The 24,796-nt window shown below is 28.6% G+C and overlaps 1 protein-coding gene and 1 long non-coding RNA gene across 4 annotated transcripts in view; one reads left to right on the plus strand and one right to left on the minus strand.

Annotated features, from left to right (window-relative positions):
• Positions 1–11,596, plus strand: part of LOC142321837 (uncharacterized) — a 285,303-nt gene extending 273,707 nt beyond the window's left edge. For both annotated transcript variants that reach the window (XR_012755722.1, XR_012755721.1), the window contains one exon: positions 11,465–11,596. This is a non-coding gene — a long non-coding RNA (uncharacterized LOC142321837). The remainder of the gene's footprint in view (positions 1–11,464) is intronic.
• The window catches only part of LOC142321831 (cyclic GMP-AMP phosphodiesterase SMPDL3A-like), a 397,040-nt gene that overhangs the window by 338,051 nt on the left and 34,193 nt on the right, over positions 1–24,796 (minus strand). The gene's annotated exons all lie outside the window — the stretch shown is intronic.

Consider the following 24,796-nt stretch of genomic DNA (forward strand, 5'->3'; position numbering starts at 1 on the left):
ATTTATTTTTACGTTAATTCTCTCAGAATTAAATTCTCCAAACATTGCTTTAATAATTTCTACTTATTTCTTGACAATTTAACAAATTAAGTTTACGATAAACCCAAAAAAGTTTTTTTATTTAAATTTTTTGGGTTTTAAAAACTTTAAGTAAAACTTGACGGTACTGTTAAATTTGGATTAGGCGCAGGGTCCGCGCTTCCGCGGTTTCGGTTAGTTAGTTTGAGGGAATCATTTTAGGTTGGATGTGAAGATGTCCGTTTGAGGCCTACGTGAAGGCAAAATTTGATTTGTATTTTACTAATGCAAATGTCTGGCGAGGCATTTACATCGGTGGCATCCTGACCGAGGCCTGGCTGTTGACTGAGATATAATCAGTTAGAGTGTCTAAAGACGAGCTCCGGTAGAGCCCCTCAGGACTCGGAACGGAGGAGCTGGTGTGGCTACCGGTAATGTCACAAGGTGGGTTTGTCTTCCTCTTACGGGGTTGGGATAGACTTCAAAAAATATTGGGATAAAGTAAATAATATCAGTAAATCTAACCAATTAATTTGTAGTAGCGTGGCAAATTATTGGTTGTCGTGTATTATTATTGTTATTAGTGTTATTTATTATTACGAAGGCTGATATTATTATTAGTGTTTGGGTCATTAATTCCAACATTAACTGTTTAAAGTTTGTTATTGGAGGTACATCTGATGTAATACAAAATAAAATAGTTTCTACTGGGCGTTTTACGTCATTTCATTTATACCACGACTTTTCCATTTTAGCAAATTTACTTATAACTCGGAAACAAAAGCATTTATTGAGAAACGGTTTTTACCATCGTTTTTCTCGTAAACCTTTACTTTAAAATCATGCATAGATGTCCATCTTCCTATTTAAAAAAAAATTATAAAAATATATTTTTATATTCAGTATGGCGGACAAAAATTTCAAACACCATAAAATAGTAATTTTGTAACTGTATAGATCTTCAGTTGTTTCTACCTCCTACTATCTCTCAGTTTTGAAATTTGATGCCGTTTCCATATTTTAATATCACCATTTTTAAATTTTAACACTTATCATATAACACGTAAAGAATGAATTTCTTATCCTTGTAAGGAAGATGTATCCGCATAATAATGAGCAAACAAATTAAATAATAACATGTAAATTTTAAATGGGATAGTTTGGGATTCAGTTACTGGCAAGGTCAAAATAATTAATCCCCCTATAATTTCATCCGTCTCATCTATTTTTTTGTTAAAAGCCTGTAAAGCATATGCAAAATCGTAACTTTAAAAGAAAACCGCATAAAAATTTATTGTATTAAAGAAATTGAAATACGTTATAAAATTAGTATCGTTTATATTTCCTTTTTAATCCGGATAAGTTTCCGCTACAACATTTGTAATGAGGAGGGATGAGAGCCTGCGAGTTTAACTTAACGGCGTTTTCATTCCGCATGCTCACTGCATACGATAGGCACGCACAGGGCTAGGATTGTATCTGGATCCCCATCTGACGTGGAGGATTCATGTCGCGGAGAAAAGGACGCAGTTTAACATTAAGTTCAGGGAAATGTACTGGTTAGAAATGTACTAGGAAGAGGGTCGCAACTATTATTATTTTACAAGCAATTGCAATTCTCAGCAGTCCTGAATCCGATTTGAACCTACGGAATCCAGCTACAGGACATGAAAATGACAACGAAGTCGTACAACGATTCCAGAATAAACTATTGAGAAATTGAACAGAAGCGCCGTGGTTTGCGATAAACACTGAAATGCATGATTATCTGGAATTGTCAACCTTTCAATAGAAAATAGGACGATTTAGTCCTAAAGATACTAAATTGAACAAGCAGGTGAGCTTGCTCGCGGTTAACTTCCTGGATGACAGCGAGGACGTTAGGCACCTAAACCGACTGCATTTATTTTGAGATTTCAGGTGAATCGGCTACCTTACTTGTTGTGCATCGTCAAAATTCTCCATTTCGTTTTGCCGCTTACTATTGTTGGGTTCTTTGATTTGTTTCTTTGTTTGATTAGTTATTTATTTTTTATGGTAATTAATAAGGCCAATTTTTGGTGTCATCTTTGCTTTTTTTCCTGAACTTTATCAGTGTTCCTTGGACTCATCTTTAATGTATTTATTTATGATTATTATACATTTATGTATACTGTATAAGATATTTATACATATGCAAACATATTTAAACATATATATATAGTAGTGCAGTCAATGGGGGAAAAAAGTTCGAGTTTTGGAGAAAATTAGTAGAGTTTAGGGAAGTACATGGGATTGTAGATTAAGGTAAAAATTACTTGTTTATTTGCGACTGGACAAAATTTTCGCTAACTGAACAAAATGGCGGCCGTTCAAAAGTAGTGAAAATCTGTTTTTTTTTAATTTTGTAGACCAAGGTATACTTTCTAGGCGAAAAAGTTCTGAATAAACGTTGTGGGTATTTGCAGTACCTATAATTTAAGCCCTCAAACGTTGAATTTTGTGAATTAGTTATTGCAAAAAAGCCGAAAAACCGTAAGAAATTGACGTTTATTGCAAAGCCAATATTTATTGCAAAAATAACTTTTTTATAATTTTTATTTATTTTAAAAGTAAGAAGAGTGTGGTAAGTACATAAAAGCCGATTATACCTGAAATAATATGTAAAAACTGAGCGCAGTAATTATTTTTTCGAGCTACCCCAGCTTTTAAAAAAAAAACCATCCAAAATTCGGGGAGATAGAGCGATTTTCTCGCACTCCGCCAATTTGAAGTTACGAATTCAGCTTTATTCGCGTGCGACTGCCACGAACGGCTTCCCCCTCCATGACTACTGCGCGAGCACGTTCTATTATTTGTTCATTTTTTCGAAGAAGATTAAACAAGTTTTGCAATAATTTATGGTCTACCATTTTCACCGTTTGAAAGTACAAATCTTAAAGAATAATTCACTTCCAATGGACATGAATAAATTGGCCAAAATAATTACTGTTGCCTGAAGAGTCTTTTCATAAACAAATTACAATATCTCAGCAACGAATAAACCAATTTTCTTGCGTTCACTCATTGAATTTGGAATCCAAAAAACGAATTTTTAAAACAATTAAAATTGTAAAAAATTATTTTTGCAATAAATATTGGATTTGCAAAAAAACGGCCATTTTTAACGGTTTTTCTTCAATAAACAATTAACGAAATTCAACATTTAAGGGCTTAAATTTTAGGTACTACATATACCTACTACTTTATTCAGAACATTTTCGCCTAGGAGGTTTACCTTGTCTTACAAAATTGAGAAACCGATTTTCACCATGTTTGATCGGCCGCCAGTTTGTCCAGTTAGCGAAAATTTTGTCCAGTTGCATATAAACAAGTTATACTTGCCCTAATGTTCAACCCTACGTACTTCTCTAAACTCTAATAATTTTTTAGCAAAAAAAATCCCAATTAACTGGACTATAGCTCTTTTGAGGGGTTTCAGTGGAAAAACTTCTGTTATTATTTTTTTTTTTTGTATTCTCATCTACCTATAATCTGGTAAATTAGAACAGATTCTAAATTAAACAATAAGGAAAAAAGTAAACTATTAACTTGCCTTGACAAGAATTCACTGTTAATTTTTCAACGTGTCGTTTATTATAGTTATAATAAACATTTTTGAGATGTTGATTTAAGTCACTAGCGTTCCATTTTATTTAATAATTCTAAATAAGTTTTGCCTTACGAAATTTTTTCCTTTCTCCCTTTCCTCTAGACTAATATAAACACTTTAAAAATATATTATCCACAATACTGTAAAAGAATTATGATTGGTATTCTCCATTTCTACAATATTTTATATTTCGGCTAAGATTACCATAATTGATTTGAGTGTAATTTTCTGTCCTTCCTAGCATTGTCGCTCTACCATTCGTAGTTGATGCATTTCGGAGTACCTCCATTTCCAAAACTACTTTTATCACTGTGTGGTAAAAATTAGCTGGGAGTGTTAAAAGAGCTTTTAGGTACTCCGAAACGCGTCAACTACGAAAGTAAGAGTGACAGCGCTAGAACGGCAGAAAATAACACTTAAATCAGGTATTTTTCGTATTTGTGTAAAAAAATGGACTGTAATTTAATAAGATTAAAAAAAAACCTTTAAAATTTACTAAAGTATTACAGATTTAAATTAAAATTTACAACAAATTATTATGGCATATTCTTTTTTTATTTTACGCAGGAAGGTTTGTAAAGTGAACTGTTTAAACTTATTTTACTTTTATTACTTTAAATTTATTATGAATTGTTCAAAAAGTGTAAGTTTAGGAGCTAATTATGCAGTTTTTTTTCAGCAGAACTACCAAAAACTGTTTATTGTGGAGCTCCTGTTATTATTTTTTCATTGATTTATATTATTTAGTTAGTTACTCTCTCTCTATAGTATATAAAGAAATGAAAGAGAAAATTTGTTTGTAAAATATATTTTTGGTCGAACATTTGTATCCTTAAATGTAATATTTAATTGTTCTCTTTGAACAGTATATTGTTTAAATATATGATATATAAAAGTTTGCAGTACAAAACAGTACAATACTTGAGTTGGTACGAATGCGGTCGTTGCCTGATGATAAGATTCCGTTGGGATGTCAAGCCATTAGGTGGTTAGTTTCTCTCTTCTTCTGCTAGTGGTTGTCTGTGCGCCTGGCGTTCCCTGTGCACTCCCCGGAGAGTGCTGAGTTATGTTTCTCTCTACACTACCATTTCTCTTTGTCGCCTTCGAATATCCTATTTTGTTCCGATCCCTCTCAGTGTACATCTATTTATTACGAACGAAACAGAACGTCATATTTCTCTTGCCAATATAAACCAAGGGTCAAAGGTCAACGTTAAGCTGAAATATTCTTGAAACTTCTTGTCTCCATCGTATTTCATTTTATACTTTCGCTGTTATTCATCTGTTTCATATTATTTGATTTACAAACTCTTATATGAACATTTTTTATATTGCCAATTTAAAAATAGATCTGTACCGTCATGGTGACTGAAAGGTTTTGAAATTAACTAAAGGCAAATAACGTTCCTCAATGTATTGAAATCGGAAACATTTATTAAAAGTACACATATCAATCTCAAACGAAGTTATCATGCAAATTTAATTATAAATAAATCTGATGTAGTAAGAGTTATAGTGAGATAAAGATTGAGAAAAAAAACAACTTTTACATTATATAATGTTATTCTAGAGCATTAAAGACTTCAAAAACTGTAAAATATTTATATACTTTTCTCTTATCAACCAATTTATCAATAAAACGTACGATTTTATTTACGTTTCAATTTTTTATCTTTTACTGTTAGTTTTACTTTTATACAATTCAATCTCACTACCTTATTATCTTCCTCAATCTAGTTTTATTTCTTAGAATTTTCTTTGCTTTTTTGTTATAAAAGAACTCATGTATACCTATGAAATGAAAACACTGTAATACTTTTTTCTATCATTGAAACTTATAGTTGGAAAATTAAAGTGTATTTAATATTCGACTTTTCAGAAAACATTCAAAACATCTGCGCAACTTTTCACAGTTCTACCTAGTAAGAAATATTCAAGTTATATAAATTATTAAAGGTAATCTTCAACATAACATCATTTTTATAAAATTAACTTTAATTGGGCATTACCCTATTGTTATTAAGTATACAGTTAAAGATAATTTTTTCAGTTGACTTATTTAACAGAATACCTTTTCATTGACAATAATATCTTTGTACGTAAAATAAAAATAAAATGCATGATTTGTTAAAAACTAGCCGGTTAGGGTTGCGTCCCTTAATTCCGCACTGTGTTCATTATCCTCATGCTTGTGAAAATATTACTGATAAATAACAATTAAAGCTTATTCTATTCATAAAAATGATCAGTGTAGAGTACTTTCTTCAACCAACAGTTTGGTTAGCACAGGACTCGAAACTTTGAGTGATCTGAAGAGTGTTAGTTTCAGAATAGTCGGCTCCCATCTTAAAAATAGTAGTTATAGACATATCTTTGTAGAGGTAAAAATATTTGCATGGTCCTCAGCTTTACACCACAAACACTACGGGAAGGTGACCGTGAAACTTCAATTCTCATTTTTTGTATTTTTTTTATTTTATGCTTTTTAGACAAGTAACCAGAGGCTAGTGCAGTCAGTTGCGGCGCTTCGCATCGCACACGCAGTAACGGTAGTGATTGTGTTGGTTGAGCCGCTGCGCCGTATACCGTCAAACCTTTAAAGTTTTTTCTCGATAACCAAAAGTGATATCGAGCAAGAGAAACAGACTTTTTTTGAAATATTTAATTTCAAATACTGAAAATGGTCTTCAAATTATATTTAATTAACGTTTTGGCGATAATAAAATTGGATATCGATATGAAATATAATCCGGTTGTTACCGAAAGTCATTAAAACAATCACCATTTTGAAACTATGAAATATTCTGTAACGACAATAGTTATATGTTTCTGGGTATAAAAATCTGTTCATGCAAAATTCAGCTCAACCGATTGAGTAGTTTTTGCATGAAGAGTAACAGACTCACAGAAGAAATTAGATTATTTATATAAATATGTATATATATATATATATACACGAGTAAATCAGATTGAAGAATAGAGAGTAGAATGTGCTCTCTGTTCTGATTACCCTGAAATATTGAGAACTTCTGAACTATTAATTTCTACTATTGGTATTTAAGTAAGAATGTTAAACCTTTTATCTGGTAGTTCTATGAAGTGTATTAGAACCTAAAGTTGATCATTTTTTAATATTATTTTTCCAACACATTTTTTTCTAGGAATTTTTTCTAGGTTTTTTTATTTGAAACAAAGCTTTCATGTGAATATAATTAAAATCCTATTTGCTGCAATCTGGGACTATAACAAATTTCTACAGTTGAGAAAGTGTTAATCTGTTTGATCTGCGGGTAAAAATTACTGAAATTATTTTTATTCCCCATAGATTAAAAGGAAATTCTATAAAAAAATAAATAATAAATTTGCTATGATATTTTTTTCTTCTATTATTGTTAAAAATTTAAATAAATTAACAAATTGGGGATAAATTATCTTCCAATGCATGTTCTTCCTTCTTCTAAATTTCCTGAAATAATGAAAAATTTCATCTGGTTGAGGGAATTAAATAATTTTTTTTAAAAATGGTATACTCTAACTAGCAGTATACTGATAACTAGGAAAGAGTCATTGCTGCTTAATCATTTTAATTTTTTGACTTTATTTTGTAATATTATTTTATTCTCCCGCCGCTGATCTTAACATTGAAAGATTTAGAGAGATTACATTTAATTTGCTGATAAGGTGGATTTTCATTTTTTTAAAAATTAATTAACTAAAAATTGTGATTTAAATGCAAATAGTAAATTTTTCATTGAATTATCTTAAGAAGATCTCTAAAAAATTTTAAAAAGATTTCCAGTACGAATTTTTGATGTAGATTATTTAATTTATGTATTATGATAGGAATATTCAGTGATTTATGAAGAATTCTTTTGTTATATAGTATTGAAAACTTTGTTTTGTTTAATAAGCTACCTAGTTAAAATCTGTTACATTTTGATATGTTTTGTTTTTTCATAAAATTCAAAATTCTTACGTTCATGATTAGTTTATGTAGACATTATTGTTACCATTTTACTCAAAATCAATTTTTTTTTTAAATTTTGTTTAAGTTTTGTCTTCTACCTACTCTAGATTACTCAGAAACTACTAAAAGTACAATTCGAATCCTATTTTTTTTTTTCAATTTTTCAAGTCAGATTTGTAATAAAACGATTAAATTTATCCCTTAATTTGGGTTCCAAGAATTACAGTTTTACTTAATTTTACTGAGACGTAGAAATCAGGGTAAAATCTTTTACCCACCGACACTCGTTAACGAAGCACTTACGAACTTATATTTTGATGAACTTTCTTCTTTATTTTCGCCAGTAGAAAATGTCCTGAAAGTTTTTTACATTCTTTGTGAAATACTGTACAATAGGAATATATTTTACTTAATTTTTTTCTCTTTATAATAATATTAGACCTGTGATCCAAAACAATATTTTATAAAAGTTAGCCATAATTGTGAATTTTCTCTGCAGCACTTTTGACAAAACAAATGTGTTAATAAGATCGCGTATATTAAAACAAATTATAATATTATTTAACATATGCTTTTGATTAGGCTTAATAAATTTACTTTAAAATTTCAGTTGTTCCTACATATAGTTAAACATTTTTAGTAATATTTATTGTTAATACATTCGTATATTAAGTTAAATTATGATTATAAAGAAAATGTTACTTATTATTTTAAAATAAGTAAAATAATGTTATATTTATTATGACGTTCTTGTAAAGTTAAAGTTAGTGTTTGTATAGTCAGAAATGTACTCTCCTTGTAACTCTGCTGTGTAACTGTCTTTGTAAATTAATACTATTCTCCTTAAACAATGACTAAAACTCATTCAACAACACCTGAACTTAGCAAGTAAAATTAATGAGCCCTTTGATGATAGTAATTTCATCTATACAATTCATAACCCTGGAGTCACGACTTTATGAAAAGATTTGATATCCACTAGATGAGATACAAAGGACCAAGAACCAAAAAGTATTAATAATACTTTTCCAGCTTTTAGTTGTGTTATGTGAATTACCATAATTGTGGTGTTAAGTAGGTTTTAATGCAATTATTACAAATAGAGTTTTATTAAGGCTGTATTTAATAATTAATAATTTTTAAACTACATTATTGAACTTTAGTCAGTTTAGTAAATATTGACTACTGTAATTATTGATGTTTAGTTTTTAAGATGACCTGTAGAAGTTAACAGTCTGTAACTAGCTCTAACAATATATTTTACTGATAACCGAAAGTTTATATTGTAATAATCGATTTGAAAACAGAATGAAATACTGAAAATGCTGACTACATTAAACATTGAATAAAATAATTATTTAAAAATAAAATGGAACCGATATCAAGACCATGTAATGTGATGCACGAATATAGAATTATAAAATTCGCACTGTCCATACTGATACTATATATTATATATAATGTGTATTGGGTCTGAAAGTTTTAAGATGAGATATCTCGATTTTTGACGAATTTATTAAAGGGGCTTCATATCTTGCGCAGAACGCAAATTAGCTACCCTACAGACCATATAACATCACCTAACGTGACGGATACATATAGAATACACTGATTGACAAAAAAAACATTTTCTTAATATTTAATTATTATTATAAGTGTGATAGCATTTCTTGAATTGCTTTCTTTTGATACCAATCTTGAATTGCTTTTTTGCGTACATTACAGATCTGTAAATACAATTTTTCTATCACCCTTTGTTTTAAATAAATTACGATTCAAAAGAAATTAAGGGAAAATACAGATAAAATCTGTAAAATTTATAATTTTTCATAGCCATACCTGTGTTAGAATGATTTCGTTGATGCTTTTCTTTTATAAATAGACTCAGGTACATCCTAAATTAGTAATCAGCTATCATGTTAGCATTCCATTTCCTTTTATAGCGGCTTTCCATCACCGAAATGTCTTGGTGGAAACGTTCATCGCGTTCGTCAATTACGTTTCCGGGGTTGTCCAGGAGAAAATCCAGATGTGAGTGAAGGAAATGTATTTTCAAAGGGATATTACATCCTTAAATTCGGAAATTTCTGCCTGATGTACAAAAAACCGGGACTATCCTCCTTCATTGCTTTTACAAAATTTTTCATTAGTCCTAGCTTGATATGGATAGGGAGTAAAAATATTTTTTTGGGTTCAAGTAAGTGCTCATAAATAATATTTTTTCCTATTTGGAGTTAAGCTGTCTTGTTTCTTCTACTCTTTGGTAACATAATGTTTATCCCTAGCTCGGCTGTCCCATTCGCAAAGAAAACACATGAACTTAGTATAGACTAACTGCATGCTTAACGAAAATAGTCATAAACTTCAAATCACCGCATATGTTCCAGCTATGTTTTATATAATTTATCTTTTCAAGAACGTCTTTCATCAGATCGTATGTCTCTTTCAAGTTAATACCATAAGCGATTGGCATCTAAGGATATTTGCTACCATTGGGTAGTAGAATCACTTTTAAACTATACTTGGACGAATCTATGAAAAGGCGCCAGTCCTGAGGTTTATAAACTTGTGCTAAGTGCAACATAAGCTCATCAATATTTGGGCAATAAGCCAAATTACTTTCATCAATAAAATACTGAGAAAGTTCTGCTTAAAAGTCCGAAATTTTTGTATTTTTTGGACGTAAATTCCTACCTTGCAGTCTCGATCCTAACAGTTCAGCTTGACTTTTTGATGAATTTAAATACCTAATCAAGTCATTTAATTCACCTTGTAATATCAGACGTGGCTTATTGGAAGATAATTCAAAATCAAATTCATTGATGATTTTTCAGTACTGCTTGATTCTTCATCGTTACTTTCGAAGCATACATTAACATGTGGCTCAGGAACTGGAATAATTTCACTGTGAGTTGCAGGCCTGATTGAAGATTGCAATGAAGGATATTTTACAGTATGTTTAGATTTTTTAGAAATTCCAGACACACTTGTTAAACAAAGTAACAATCGGATACATGATCCTTTGGTTCACGCCAAACCATAGGTACATATGTCATAATATGTTGCTATGATATGATTTAATTCTTTATCTAGTATTGTTTATTTGTAGCTTACAAATTACGTTAAAAATGAAAAAACTTTTCAATTAAAATTAAATTTTTTTTCAAAATTGGTAGGTGATAGAAAGATTCTGAGTTCATATTCGTTTTCAGCATCAAAAAACAGATTAAATTCATGTATAGCATGTTAGGAGACAAAAATTATATTTATCAGTGATATCAGGATTCCCACTGTCCCTTACTTACCTGCCGGACGGTGAGAAATTTTTTTTTGTCAATTTTCACATAGATTTTTGCGTCTAACAATTTTTTTCAATATCATCAAAAGCATTCTTTTTTCATCGCGAAAAGCAGCTCCGTCGATGGCAACAAAGTTTATTTCAAACAGATTAATAGGAAAAACGTTATGCGCGAACAAACATACAAAAAATAATAATACAGATCGAATACGTAACCTCCTTACTTGAAGTCGGCGAAAAGTAATTTTACCAATTTTTTTTTTTTCATAAAAAAGGATAATTTTTCTTCCCCTTTCCAATAAAGATACTCCTTAATCAGATCAGTTCGTATTTATACTACCAGACTTTATGGTAACCGGGTTCCGTGGCGCGAGTGGTAGCGTCTCGGTCTTTCATCCGAAGATCCCGGATTCGAATCCCGGTCAGACATGGTATTTTCACACGCTACTTGTCGTTCCCCTCATCATCTGACGCAATACCTAACGGTGGTCTCGAGGGTTAAAAATAAAAAGGCTTTATGTTAATGTTTACTTCATTCTTTCTTTTTCAGTTTAGCCTCCGGAACCACCGTAATGTATTACTTCAGAAGATGATATGTATGACTGTAAATGAAGTATAGTCTTGTACAGTCTCAGTCATAATGTACACCTATGGGTGCCCAGTGTTCTCTATTTATATTGTGGTAAGTTTAATGTTCTCTATTGTTGTATTTAGATTTTTTCTCTCGTATAAGGATAATTTATTCGTATCAGAAAAACAGTTTTTAGATTCTTTCAATATTAATAGGTTAATATCCAACTCCATCAAATCAAACAGCAGAAGAGATTTTTTTGTTGACAACGTAATATTTCGGCGTAAAAGAAAGGATCGTATTATTCTTTCTGTTGCCACTTTTTATAAATTACCAAAGAAATAAAAAGAATTTACTTACAAATTTATTTAATATTTAAATAAAACATTTTCTTAGACAGAAACAATATTACATAAATAATAGCTTTAAAAAGTATACAAAAATGAAATTTCTGCGAACCTTATACGCCTATTATATTACATATACACATTTTTTTTTTTAAATGAAAAGTATATGAAATGTTATTTCATTAATAACTTCTGATATTTTTTCATTTGTTTTTTTTTTTTACTGTTATTTATCGTAAAATCTTTTTACAATCAGAGGTTAATAATAAATCAATACACTTAAATTTAAAAAGAAATGTTAAAAGAAGGAGGTAGAAGTCTGATTCGAACGGATGTGTCTTCCCCTTGTAAGATTGAAATATTTCATTAATTAAAATCTTATTTGGCTATAACTCTGGAAGCAATGAAAATAAGTACCACTTACGAATATCGTTGAAAAGCTCTCAATGAGGACTTATTAATGCAATTAAGAAAAAAGTCCAAAATCCAAATGGTAATTAATTTGGATTGATAAAAACGGAGGTGCACAACTAGATGTTACAACAACTGTCCGAATTCTATGTAGTAGAATTCAACAATTCTATGTAAAATAATTCAACAATTTCGAATTCTATGTAGTTCAATGCACTAAAATTAATATTGTTAGTAATTTATAATTAATTTTTCGTTCTTTTAAAAACCTTTCTACAGAAACTATCGACACTATTTTTAAAATTCCTAATAAATTCAGTTAGTGTGTGTGTGTGTGTCGGTCTTAATGATAAATTTTTACACGATTCTAGCCTTGTGAGAACGAACTATTAATTCAGTTTATTTAGAAATGGTTTTCGCCATCGTTTTTTTTTTCTTTTTTTTGTAAACTTTTAATTAAAATTATGTATCAAATGTCTTCATTCCTATTTTTAAAAAAAAGTCTGATTTAATATGGCGGATCCAAGATGGTGGACAAAAGATTTAAAACATCATTAAGTATTTATTTTGCAACTATGTAGATCCGCAATTGTTTCTAGCCCCTGATATCTCTCAGTTTTAAAATATAAGCCGTTTTCATAATTTAATATCGTCTATTTCTAATATATAAATGCGAACATTTTGGCTGGTTCTGTCAGTTTGCATTAGCATCACGCGAGAACCCAGCGACCAATTGCATTAACATTTTTCGGATACATTCGTGTTACCCAAGAAAGATTTTAAGCGATAGATCAAGGCCCTAGCCCCCTAAAGGTAGGGTTATAGATATTTTCTCATTAAAAATCTGTGTACTTTAGTTACTGCAGTTATTACTATTCTATTTTTTGTAATTTAGTCTCATTTTAGTTATTTTTAAGATCCGTATACTTTAATAGTTTTAATCAGTATTATTCTCCTAACCATGAGATTAAGGAACACAGTTAGGGTCCAGGGAGCAGATCCCTGCGAGCCGTGACCGGCATATACATAACATTTTTAACAGTCCAATCGTCATTTCTGCTGTTAATTTACTTTATATTTGAATTTCATTTATGTACTTTTCATTTTAGTTATATGATTTAATTTATTTCAATTTCAGTGCCATTTAGGTTTTATGCTTTTTTTATTAATTCTGATTTTTTTCTTACGTATTTTTTTTTATGTAATTGATTTAATTGGGGAAAACCTCTTGTCAGCATGACCACTAATCAACTTCCTACAAATAAATTTATTAAAAAAACTGTAACCGAAAAATGAGAATAAAAAAATAATTTACAATAAAATGGGAGTAGAAGTTTACCAAAATGGTAACTTTTAAGCAAATTTTGGCGATAGTATGTTTAGATATTTTGTGAAGTTTTAAAGTGTTACCAATAATCAAAAGAGATGTAAAAAAAAAACAGTAATCAACAACCTTGTTGTCAGGTTATGTTGAGGAGTTAGATAAATGGAAAGAAAGTGAGAGGAAGAGAGAGAAAGTCTTAGTCTATATAAATGGTAAACAAATTCATTCTGAACACAAAAAAGCAAAAATGTTGAGAGTTAACAGTTTACTTCTTCTTTTTTAAATATATGATTAGAATAATTTTTAAAAACATTGGATTGTATTCCATACTCGCATTAAACGAGTTATTTCCTCAAACAATAATAAATCTTTTCATTTATAATTTATTTACTTAAACCGATTGAGAGAATCTAATTAAAAATTTTTAAAGAGGAAAAAGTTTTATTATCTTTGAAAATCACAAATTCTAGGGAAATTTAATTCTGTTATCAAACATTTTTTTCGAAAAAACACTTTTCGTCTTGATTTTTTCTCACAGCGTTGCTTTTGATTACTTACACTACTAGTAGTAGATTTAGATTAAAAACTTCTTCATTTACATTCTATACAAAAAAGGTTTCTGTAAAATAAAAAACAAGTAAAAGAAAATTCCATAATTAATTGCAATTATATTACCGTTTAAAAAAAAATTGCCTCCAAATTCGAAAAAGCTATCGTTTTTATGTATTACATATTTTTTAATCGAATTTCTTTTTTTTGTTTTCCTAAGAATAGTATTATCGCAAATTCCAAAAAAAAGAAAGTACTTCGGGGCAATATTGAGAGTGTGGAAGTCGATCAAAGTTTAAAAATATTGATTTTTTGAATTTTTAAATCATATTTTAGTTTATTTACATTTTAAATATTAAAGTTATTATTATCCTGAACCCTTGAAAAGAAATCTTAGATAATTTTTTATCGGCTGTACATTTTTAGTGGAATTATTTTAGTTACTTCTATTTAACATAATGAACGTAGAAAAAAACAAAAAGATTTTCTTGGGATATGATTTTGTAGGAGGGGGAGCAGAAAGAATAAAATAATATCGATTTAAATTTTTTTTTTTTATATATCGTTATTTTTCCATAGAAGAATATGAGAATATTATTTATATATTTTAAAATAAAGATAATTCCAGGAATGTAACAACCTTGATATCGGTTTTTTTTAAATTGTTTATTCGTTTCGAAAAAACTTAATCATATATTCTCAACTTTAAATCAAGATAACCACCTTGAATAATGATACTTAATTAAAATTTTTAAAGTAAATAGCGGAACAGATTAATTAATACTGAGAAAATGCAAATGCCGATAGAACGAGCAAAACTGTAGTGCCGTTTGTTCAATTAATAAAAATAATCATCCTTATTTACAGTGTACTAACATTATTTACTTGTATTTTGAACGAACAACATTCATAATATATTATACACTGGTGTTTTTATACAGAGTAATGTACATTAAAATATTAGATCGGGAAGAAAGTACTATAGAAGTTAATTAAATTAGGGCCTCTATATCATAAGTATAAATGACAAAATATAATATTTCTATGCAATTAAATCTCTTTAATTGTACTGAGTTGTTCTTTTAGGTTATATATTGTTCATGAAATAAAATATTTTATGGTTTGTTCTACGTCCCCTGTTCACATCCATTTTCCCGCAGGATTTATACATAACCCCCACGCTCTACACAGCTTGTACGTTCTTTTTATTTCTTAGTCTCCCCTCAAGGATATTCTTTGTTCATTTATATTCTTTCCGTTTTATTTTATCCACTGCTTTGCTTTATTACCTTCTTACGTAATCCCCAATTTTTAAATCGCATTATACCCTTCAATATATAGGTTAGCATTAACCTTTTAATTTTCCTGGATCAGAATTCTGCTTTTATATAATCTTTTTTCTTACTTTATTAAATCTTCACATAACAAATTAAATTTAATTAGTATATGCACCAGTCAGTAAAAATAAATGCGAAAAAGAGATTTGACGTTAATTAGACTGCTTAAAAAATTAATATTCAATGAAAAATATTAATTACAGAACTACGTAACGAAGAACAATTAATTTGATTATTAGGTAACTAATATAATGTAAATTCACTTATGTAAAGATAATGTTAATAATAATAATACAAACATATTAATATTACAAAAACTAGACTGCAAAAAAAATAATAATAATAAAATAGAAATCGAATTAAATTCATTTGATATTTAATTAAGGAATTTTGAAGTAGGTGAAACAAATAGTTACTCATTACTTTTTTATCAATGTAGAAGAGATATTAGAAAGTCGAAGAAGAAAGCTACTTTAAACGTAGTTTTTATTAGAAAATACTGAAAGATAAACAAATTGTTAGGTATAAAATTGTTTTAAGCGCTTCAAGATGAACTGAAGACGTGAGAGAACCTTTTTAATATAACTTGGTTTTTGTCAACATATGTTAACAGGGTTAGTGAATTTTGATCTAGTAGTAGAAGAGATTATGTAAAGACATTATTGTAGATCAAGATATATAGTAAATAATTCCCTGAAATTATTTATTATATACTGAATAGTGGACTCGCCAGTCGAATCTCCTTTTTATTGGTGCATCTCCTGATGTCGATGGATGATTTTGAGATTAAATCAGCTTAGAATTCAAATTATTTCCTAAATAATACGCTGAACAATGTAATATTTTAATTAACGATAATTAACTTAAAACATTATATTTTTTACTCTTCTTAACAATGTTTACCCAAAGTTATTGGAAAATATTTTGTTTACTCTATTTTTAAATAAAAATTTCCTAAACATAATTCGTTCAATTTTATTGAAGTTTAAATATATGCATTGTTGATTCAAGTATATCTTTTTGCCTTTTTTTTACATGCAGGTGATTTTTTAACATGATTATTGAAATTAATAATAATTTTTATTTTAACTCATTGGCTACAATCCAAGCAGTCAGCGACTTATAAGCTTTATTTACCTGACAGAGTTTATATTCCTAGAGTTTTAGCATACGTTGTAACGATCAGTTTTTGGTTTTGATTATTAAAATTAGGTACAAATCTGTTATTGTTAATTTAATGGCAGTTTATTAACAATTATATTTTTTATGATTTCTACATTTTTTTATATTTTTCTGAGTATATGGGTGGTAACGCCAATAGATAAACCGGTTGTTTGGTAACTAACTTGTATAATGAATTTGACTTCACTGGTACCATATCTTTACATGGAAATAAATCAGTACGTTTTTTTTTTGTATTTAATCTATTACTTATTTCGTGATATATATATATATATATATTTAGAAACATTATGTCGTATTAATTATAAATTTTATTGCATACAATTTGAGCTATTATTTTTACTTTTATAGTGTTGACAACTTTTTATCGTGTGTACTGAGTGTGAAATAAATTACAAATCAATTTATCAATTATTCTTAGTTATATCCTGCTGTAAATAGAGTGACTTCAAGAAATATTTTGTAATTGGTCGTTAAATAGTATATGCAATGCGTGCATTCTACGACAAACGCTATTGCCTTCAAATTCGTTGTATAAAATATATTTCTACAAAAAAAAAACAAAACATTATTAAAAATATGAAACTAGTAGCTGCGGATCAAGTTTAGATCCAGTTACATAATTCAGGAAAGTAATTTAATAAAGTAAAATAAGTTACACAAATAGGCACAGTAGTTTATAGATAAAAATATTAGACATTTTACGGTTCACGGCTAATCTGGCTGTAACATAAACAATACTAGTATTGTAGTCTACTATGGGTTACTGGGAATGAGTAATTTTCATTATGACTAGGCTGTACCACCAAAAAATTATTATTTTTTTTCATAAGGATAGAATAAAGAAAAAATAAAGTAAAAATAAAAAAGTAACATGTAAGTTGATAAAACCTTATAAAATTATAAGGTGATCTCGTATGAATACTTACTGCAATAATTTTTAGTGCAAGTGTTATAACCAAACCACATAGATTAGTAAAAGCAAAGTTAACACTCTTTTGAATACCTTTCTCTCTTTCTCATTCTGTCACCTTCCTCACTATCTCTCTGCTACCGAGCGACAGCCAACGCGTAATTGCGACCTGCTCAGACTTAAAATTTTATTAATTTTCCCCTATATGAAATATATTGTGGTTGACAAACCACAAGAGCGAATCCCAGAGCGAAGTCGTATGATAGAAAAGATCACTGAATATTTTTATGTTATGAATACCTTATAAGAAAAATCCCCATTAGAGAATTCATATCGAGCCGGATTTATGCCAACAGAATAAAGAAAGAGTGAAATCTCTAAGACTGCTAACAAATAATTGAGAAAGTAGAAGATATTTATTATACACGTATATAAAAATGGTGCGCTATGTATTTACCGATGAGTTTGAAACTTAACAGTTGACTTTATAATAAAATAAAAAAATTAGGAATGGTTTTATTTTAATCCTAAATTACTTTTAAACTATCTAATTTTATTTAATATCTGAATTTACCTAAAAAAAAAATTGAAAATAATTACCCGTGTTTGAATAATTGTTAAACTAACTCTCCGCTAAAAAAAAACGCAAAAATTTTAAAATTGGTAGTAGGTAGTACCTACTACAACTTGCTTCTCATTATTTTCATATGCCTTTCCCAATCTGGATGTTTATGGAACAATGATCTCCAGTTACCTAGCGATTTTCAAGAAACAGGCTTTTTAGTCAGTAATGGTTATGTTAAAAATTAAAAACCAAGCTGATATATCATTTTTATATGTTGAGTATAAAAATGTAAATAATAATTAAAAATAACAATTTTTATTACATGGATGAAGTGATATTTTTGAATAACCATATATGATTAAATATATCGCCAAAAGCTAGCGGTGTTCATATCTACCAAAATATTACAAGCCAGCGCCTTTTTTTAGCAATACCAGCGCACTATATTTATCAAAGTTACTATGTTAATGTATTTAATATAATTTACTTTTCTTTCTGAATGATTAAAATATTTACATAGTCGGACATTTAGTTTGGCAATTATTTTAAAAATAAATAATTTAAATTTAATTTTGTACCTATAATTAATGTTGATTAAATTATTGTACACATTTGCTTATTCAGTTTATCAAAACAAGTAAAAATAAATATAAAAAAAATAACTACTTTTGATTAGATTGTTGTTATCTCTTTCAGAATAACCAAAAAACCGTTGGTTAACAATAGCAAAATTTTGAAGATCAAAGAAGAAAGATTAATCATTACATAGTTAAAAAAGCGATATTTAACATTTTTTTCTATATTTCACACTAGTGTAGTCGACTTACATTAACACATAATTAAAAAATCTGATGTGGACATCACATGACTTCCTTGTATGCCTCTTAAATTACATGTACACATTTTTAAAAGTACATAAACTTTTATTTCACTAATAACTTCTGATATTTTTTCATATTTTTTTTAATTGTTATTATTAAATTATTATTTATAGTAATTTTTTTTACAATCAGAGGTTTAATAATTATTATTAAATCAATATATTTAAATTTAAAAAAAAGTTAAAAAGAATAAAAGGAGATGAAGTCTGATTCGAATTGATGTGCTTCCCCTTAAGGGGTGAAGCGGCGACGGGGATGCTAAAACACTTTTTAATATGTTATCAGTAAAGACGTATTGTATTAAATAAGACGTATGGTCTTATATATAAACGCAAAATTTTGTTGATACCTGTTCGTTTGCAACAGCATCCCGTGTGAACTAACCGACGTATGGACACAGAGATATAATGAAGTAAAATGTCAAAGTTTTGTTATTTAATTAATATCATAAAAAAATATTTAATATTCTCACAATCATTTGTCTAGCGAGATATTTCTGAGGTTTGGGAAGAAGAAGTAATCACTGAGAACCAAATTCGGCCTACTCAGTGCATATGGAAAGCATTTCGAAGCATAAATCATGGAGTTTTGCAGCAACCCAAGACATGTTTGAATACGCGTTATCATTGTGAAAGAACATTTTCTATTTGGCCAAATATAGACGTGTAGCTGAATTCCACCATCAACTGTTCCAGCTGTGAAGCATAATGTTGCCCGGTGATGGTCCTGCCTTTTTCCCGGTAATCTAAAGAGCACCACACAACTAAAATCCCTCCCAAAAAAAATTGTAGCCATCATTTTTTTTTAAGATGGAGCTTTCGATTTCTTTGACGCATTTCAACTTACTTCCACCCACAGTTTGGTCTTTGCTGTATAATGGTGAATCCTCTTTTATCTACTTCATAAAACCTAGATTAAACTCAACGGAATCGTTTTTAAATAAGTCTAACACTTGAGAAACATTCAGACAAGTACGTTTTTTGTCTACTGCTAACAAACGGGCACTTACCAAGCGTAAACGTTTTAATTTTCCAAACGTTTTATAAAGCGTAGTGTACACAGTCTAACAATTTGTAGCGATATCGATCAGCGATCGTTTAATACGGCTTTGTGGATTTTTGTTGCGATTTCATCGATCATAATGTCTTCGTCAAGATTTAACAATCAGGACGCCCAAAATCCGTTTCACTCGACGAAATCGTCACAATCATACATCTTGAGTGAATATACTTTTTTATTGTAGAAAATACGAAAGGAAGAATCTTGTAAAGTGGAATCTAACTCTTTTTATATTTCCTTCGGGTCTGAACTTTTAAAATAAAGAACTTTATAGCAGTTTGAGTTTCAATTTTATCCATTCTTAAGAAAATTTGGAAACTTTTTTGCTTTATTCAATCGACATAAATAAGAAACTAAAGCCTAAAAACATAGCACGCGTCTAAAAACTTCGCAGCTAGCCATCTAAATTATCATACTTGACAACTATCAAAGTCATTTAGCTACACTTGAGCCATCATTGTGTAAGGTTGAGAACCTTCCGAACGGAGAGGGGCTCTAATTATATATTGAACTACTTGTTAATTAAGAAAATTGAGTGGCTTAGTATGGGAAGGATAGAAAGTTAATCCTTAAAAGTGGATTTTTAATGGATTTATATGGGCTCTATTTGTTTTTGTTTTAATACTGATTAATGTATTTCGTTTCTTTGAATACATTTTCAGTCCTTTTATTTTTCAGGTTCAAATATTTTTACTACGTTTGATATACTATGCTAAAATAAAATTTATTCTCATAATAATCATTGTTATCTATTCCAAATAAAAAAGTAAATATTTTCTTAAATTAAAATACTACAACCACAATTAATTTTCCTTTAATTTTGTATTATAATATATGAAAATTATAATATACTAAATATACAAAATACTACTGAATATTTGGTCAAAAGAAGTAATATTCTTTTAAGTACGTATAAAGTAACCAAACATAGTATTTCAAAAATATAAATATATATATATTTAATGCTTACTTTCCACTTGGCTAATAATCCAGTAAGAAGAATATAGAAATAAGCTTCAATATGTCAGCAGTAATTATGTCAAACAGAAGATTAGATTGATACCTGGCTACTCTTCCGGCGTAAAAAGAAAAAATACAACATAGGGGAGCCTGTTCCCTAATGGCTCAGCAGAAATTCTAAGAAAAATTAAGCTGGCAGCTAACGTAAAGCGGTTTACATTATATTTTAGAAATATTGATCGAAAAGTTTTCGTGTTCTTGTTACAGGTAGTACTTGCTAAAAAAAAACATTTTTTAATTTCATAAAATTTTGGTCTAAAATCAGTGTTGCATGCTTGAATACAAACACACGATATCCAAGGTAGTTAGTTTATACTGTCGTAAAATTATAGGCTGAGCATAAACATTAGTTCAAACGTGAAAGATGGAGAAACAGAATTTATCATTCCCTTTCCAAATAAAAAGAAAGACATTTTTGATTGAATGTAAATGATTGAGTATATAACAATCATATTAAATCATAACAAAATTGTTGTAATTATTTATTATTATTATTATTATTATTTTTTTTTTTGTTAAGGAAGTAAATACTTCTTTAAATAAACGCAAAGTATACATTTTCATTTAATTATACAATAATGTGAAGTGTTCATTTAAAATAATTAAGATAATGTAAAACTCCGGGTATTTGTTTAAGGGCATCGTTAATTTTGATAAATAGCTAGAAAGCCTAAAGGGAAACATAAGAGCTGCTTTGTAACTATAGTCTTTGTAATTGATACCGCTAGAGTGCAGCTCTGATATATGCGAAAGTGTAATTATTGCTCGCTTTGTGTAGCTTGATACACCACTTCTTACATTATTATTGATAACTTAACCTCAAAAACACCTAAGCCGTTCTAAAATTTAACTTCTTTTCCTAGTTTTTGTTTTTTATTTATTTATTAATGATAATTATTTTTATTTAATAAATAATTAAATTTTACATAAAAATACTAAATATTGGAGATCTAATGCTCGAGAAACAAAAATAAAAGTCTTCACCAATAAAAAATGTAGTCTAATAAAAATTAATAAATTTTGTTCTCTTTTCAACAGACAATTTTATTATATATTGTAAAGTTTTACATTGCTAGGATGTTTTAGTACAAAAAGCCATAAGTTTTACGTACAATTGTAAGCTTCTTCAAGCAACAACGCAGAAAACTTACTGAATGTAATTAGGAAGAATTACAAGGCTTTATTTAAAGAATACCTCAGTCGTGTGTTGAGTTTTTGTGCAGCTACAGCTTGAAACAACATACTCAGTTTGGTCCGTAGACAAAGCCGTTCCCATCTAATACCACAGATAGGAAAGACTAAGTACCAAAATCTACCAAATGTCCCTAGCTCCTGACAGCATTCAACCAAAATCAAAATTCGAAATACTTCATTAGGAAGAAGAAAATGGGATCAATTCAGAGAAAAGGACGATTATTTATCAAGGATTCTAGAAACATGACTAACACTTCACTCAAAAGAGTACATGGAGACTTATAATCTGTTTACAGATACTCTGTTTCCAGAGTTCTTTTCAGTTATAAATCTTTGGCAATAGGAATATATTAACCCAAAAATAGAAACAAAGTATTAATGATGAACAATTTTCTATTAACCAGTTTAAACACGTGCTACAGCAATTTAATTTTCATCCTTATAAGAAAGAACCATCTGAAAACAGTCTCGATCATCTTTAAAGGAAAACTATCGCCAAGGTTATATAGTTTATAAAAGTATTCAAAACAGACGCCTCCCATGGAGAATAAATACAAACTTACACAATTTTCATCGGTAGTCTGATTATTTAGAACACATAAAGAGAGAAATACATAACTCCTGTGCCGGTGCTAAATAGTTCATAATGCTACATTATAAAATAAAATTGCATAACGTGAAAATTTGAAGATGAATAAAATCGGAACGAGCTTTATACCTCAAAATGAATATGTAGAGATTGTTAACAGTTTTTACTTCTATTAATACAATGATATGTAGAAGTTTTTACTTCTATTAATACAATGAATAAGGCTAACCAATGGACAAACACACAGTAATAATATTAAGGATATTGCTATGATTATCTTTAATTATCTTAATATCACAAATAAAATATTATCTGCTATAATTGGAATTGACGTGCCATAATCTTTATTATCGCAAAATCGTGCGTCGTTAAACTAAATATTTTATATCGTGCGTCGTAATTTTTCTTGAGGAAAAAGTCAAGGCTGAGCTCGAAGAATTCATTTTTCTTTATGTAGTAGTGGTTTATCCAGAGTAAATCTCAGTTATTATTTGATAATTTCTGACCGTGTTTGAATCATTCTCTTAAACAGCCTTATTTTTAGTGTCAGTAAATTAAATCAATCACTTTGTATTTTATAAATATTTTTAGTGATTTAAAAGAAACAGTAATTTTATTATTTCTGAAAGTATATATTCTTTGTTTAGATGTTATGTACAGTATTAAAGCAACTTATTCCAATTTTTATTGTGTGTACCTCTTTAAATTCTTAATATGTGCATGCTATACCAACTGTGTACTCAAATTATCTTCAAATTTTTTATCAATATTCTTGTGGATAATCAGATTTTTGTAAACTTCCTTCATAAAAGAGTGTGATACTTTTGTTTATGCTCCGTAAATGGTCTCATTAACATTTTACGATTAAATTCCTGACAATTTTAACAAAATTATAATTTTATAAAAAAAATAATATTTACAATTTGTGTCCGAAAAATCACTAATATTTCTCTCTTTCAGCATTCAATTTGGGGACATAGATTTTTCTTCTTCTCCTTCTCCGTCTTCTAATTATTATTATTAATATTATTATATTTTTAAATTCCGTCATAGTTAAAAGATGTAAACTGAGATAACGTTAAAGCAAAATGTTCGTATATTCAGTTTCGAAGTATTAATTATTTAAAAATTCGTTTTTTGAAGCAATTTAGTGCTAGAAATATTAATTCTTTTGTATTATATATTATATTCAATTTCCAGTAATTAGAAATTTTTATTAAAAACTTTTAGAGTTTATTTCTTCAGATACACTACAATATGTTTTATCTGTTTATTTTTTCAGGAATCTATGTCTTCTGACTGTAAAGATTTTTGTTGTTTAATTTTTTTTACTTTTTTACGTAGTTTAATGTTTAAAATTAGTTGTCATTCACTGATGTCTATATAGAACAATTACTATTATTTCTCCATTATTCATAACTTGTGAAAAATTGTCTAAATATTCGTATTGCTATTTACTATGATTTATTTAATAAAACTATAGTTGTATAAATTTACGGACAAATTAAAGACATTCAGTCGCAGTACTGAAAGTGGATGATAATAAAATAATAGTATCATGTGAAAGACTCCTAGTTTTAATTTTTAAAAGTAGGTGTTTTTTACTGCGATAATATCAACGAGAGAAAAAAATAATAGGCTATTAATTCAGTTTATTGAATTCAAGATCATATCTAAACCAAAATCTACCCGTTTCTAACAGTTTATTTCTTCATGTTAGTCAGTTATAAAATATAAATTGAATGATATTGTACTTTGGCATGATATAAGCACATTCAAAATTATCATGTTCGAAAAAATTATTTGTATATACATTTTACTGGTAAAAAGATTTATACAGTTCAGTTTCAGATTCCGTATATTTAAATAAACAGATATTTAATTATTATATTATCTTTATTTTATTTTATTTATGTATTGATATATTTTTATTATTATTT

The sequence above is a fragment of the Lycorma delicatula genome, chromosome 3, assembly GCF_047948215.1.
Source record: "Lycorma delicatula isolate Av1 chromosome 3, ASM4794821v1, whole genome shotgun sequence".
NCBI classification, from domain to species: Eukaryota; Metazoa; Arthropoda; class Insecta; order Hemiptera; family Fulgoridae; genus Lycorma; species Lycorma delicatula.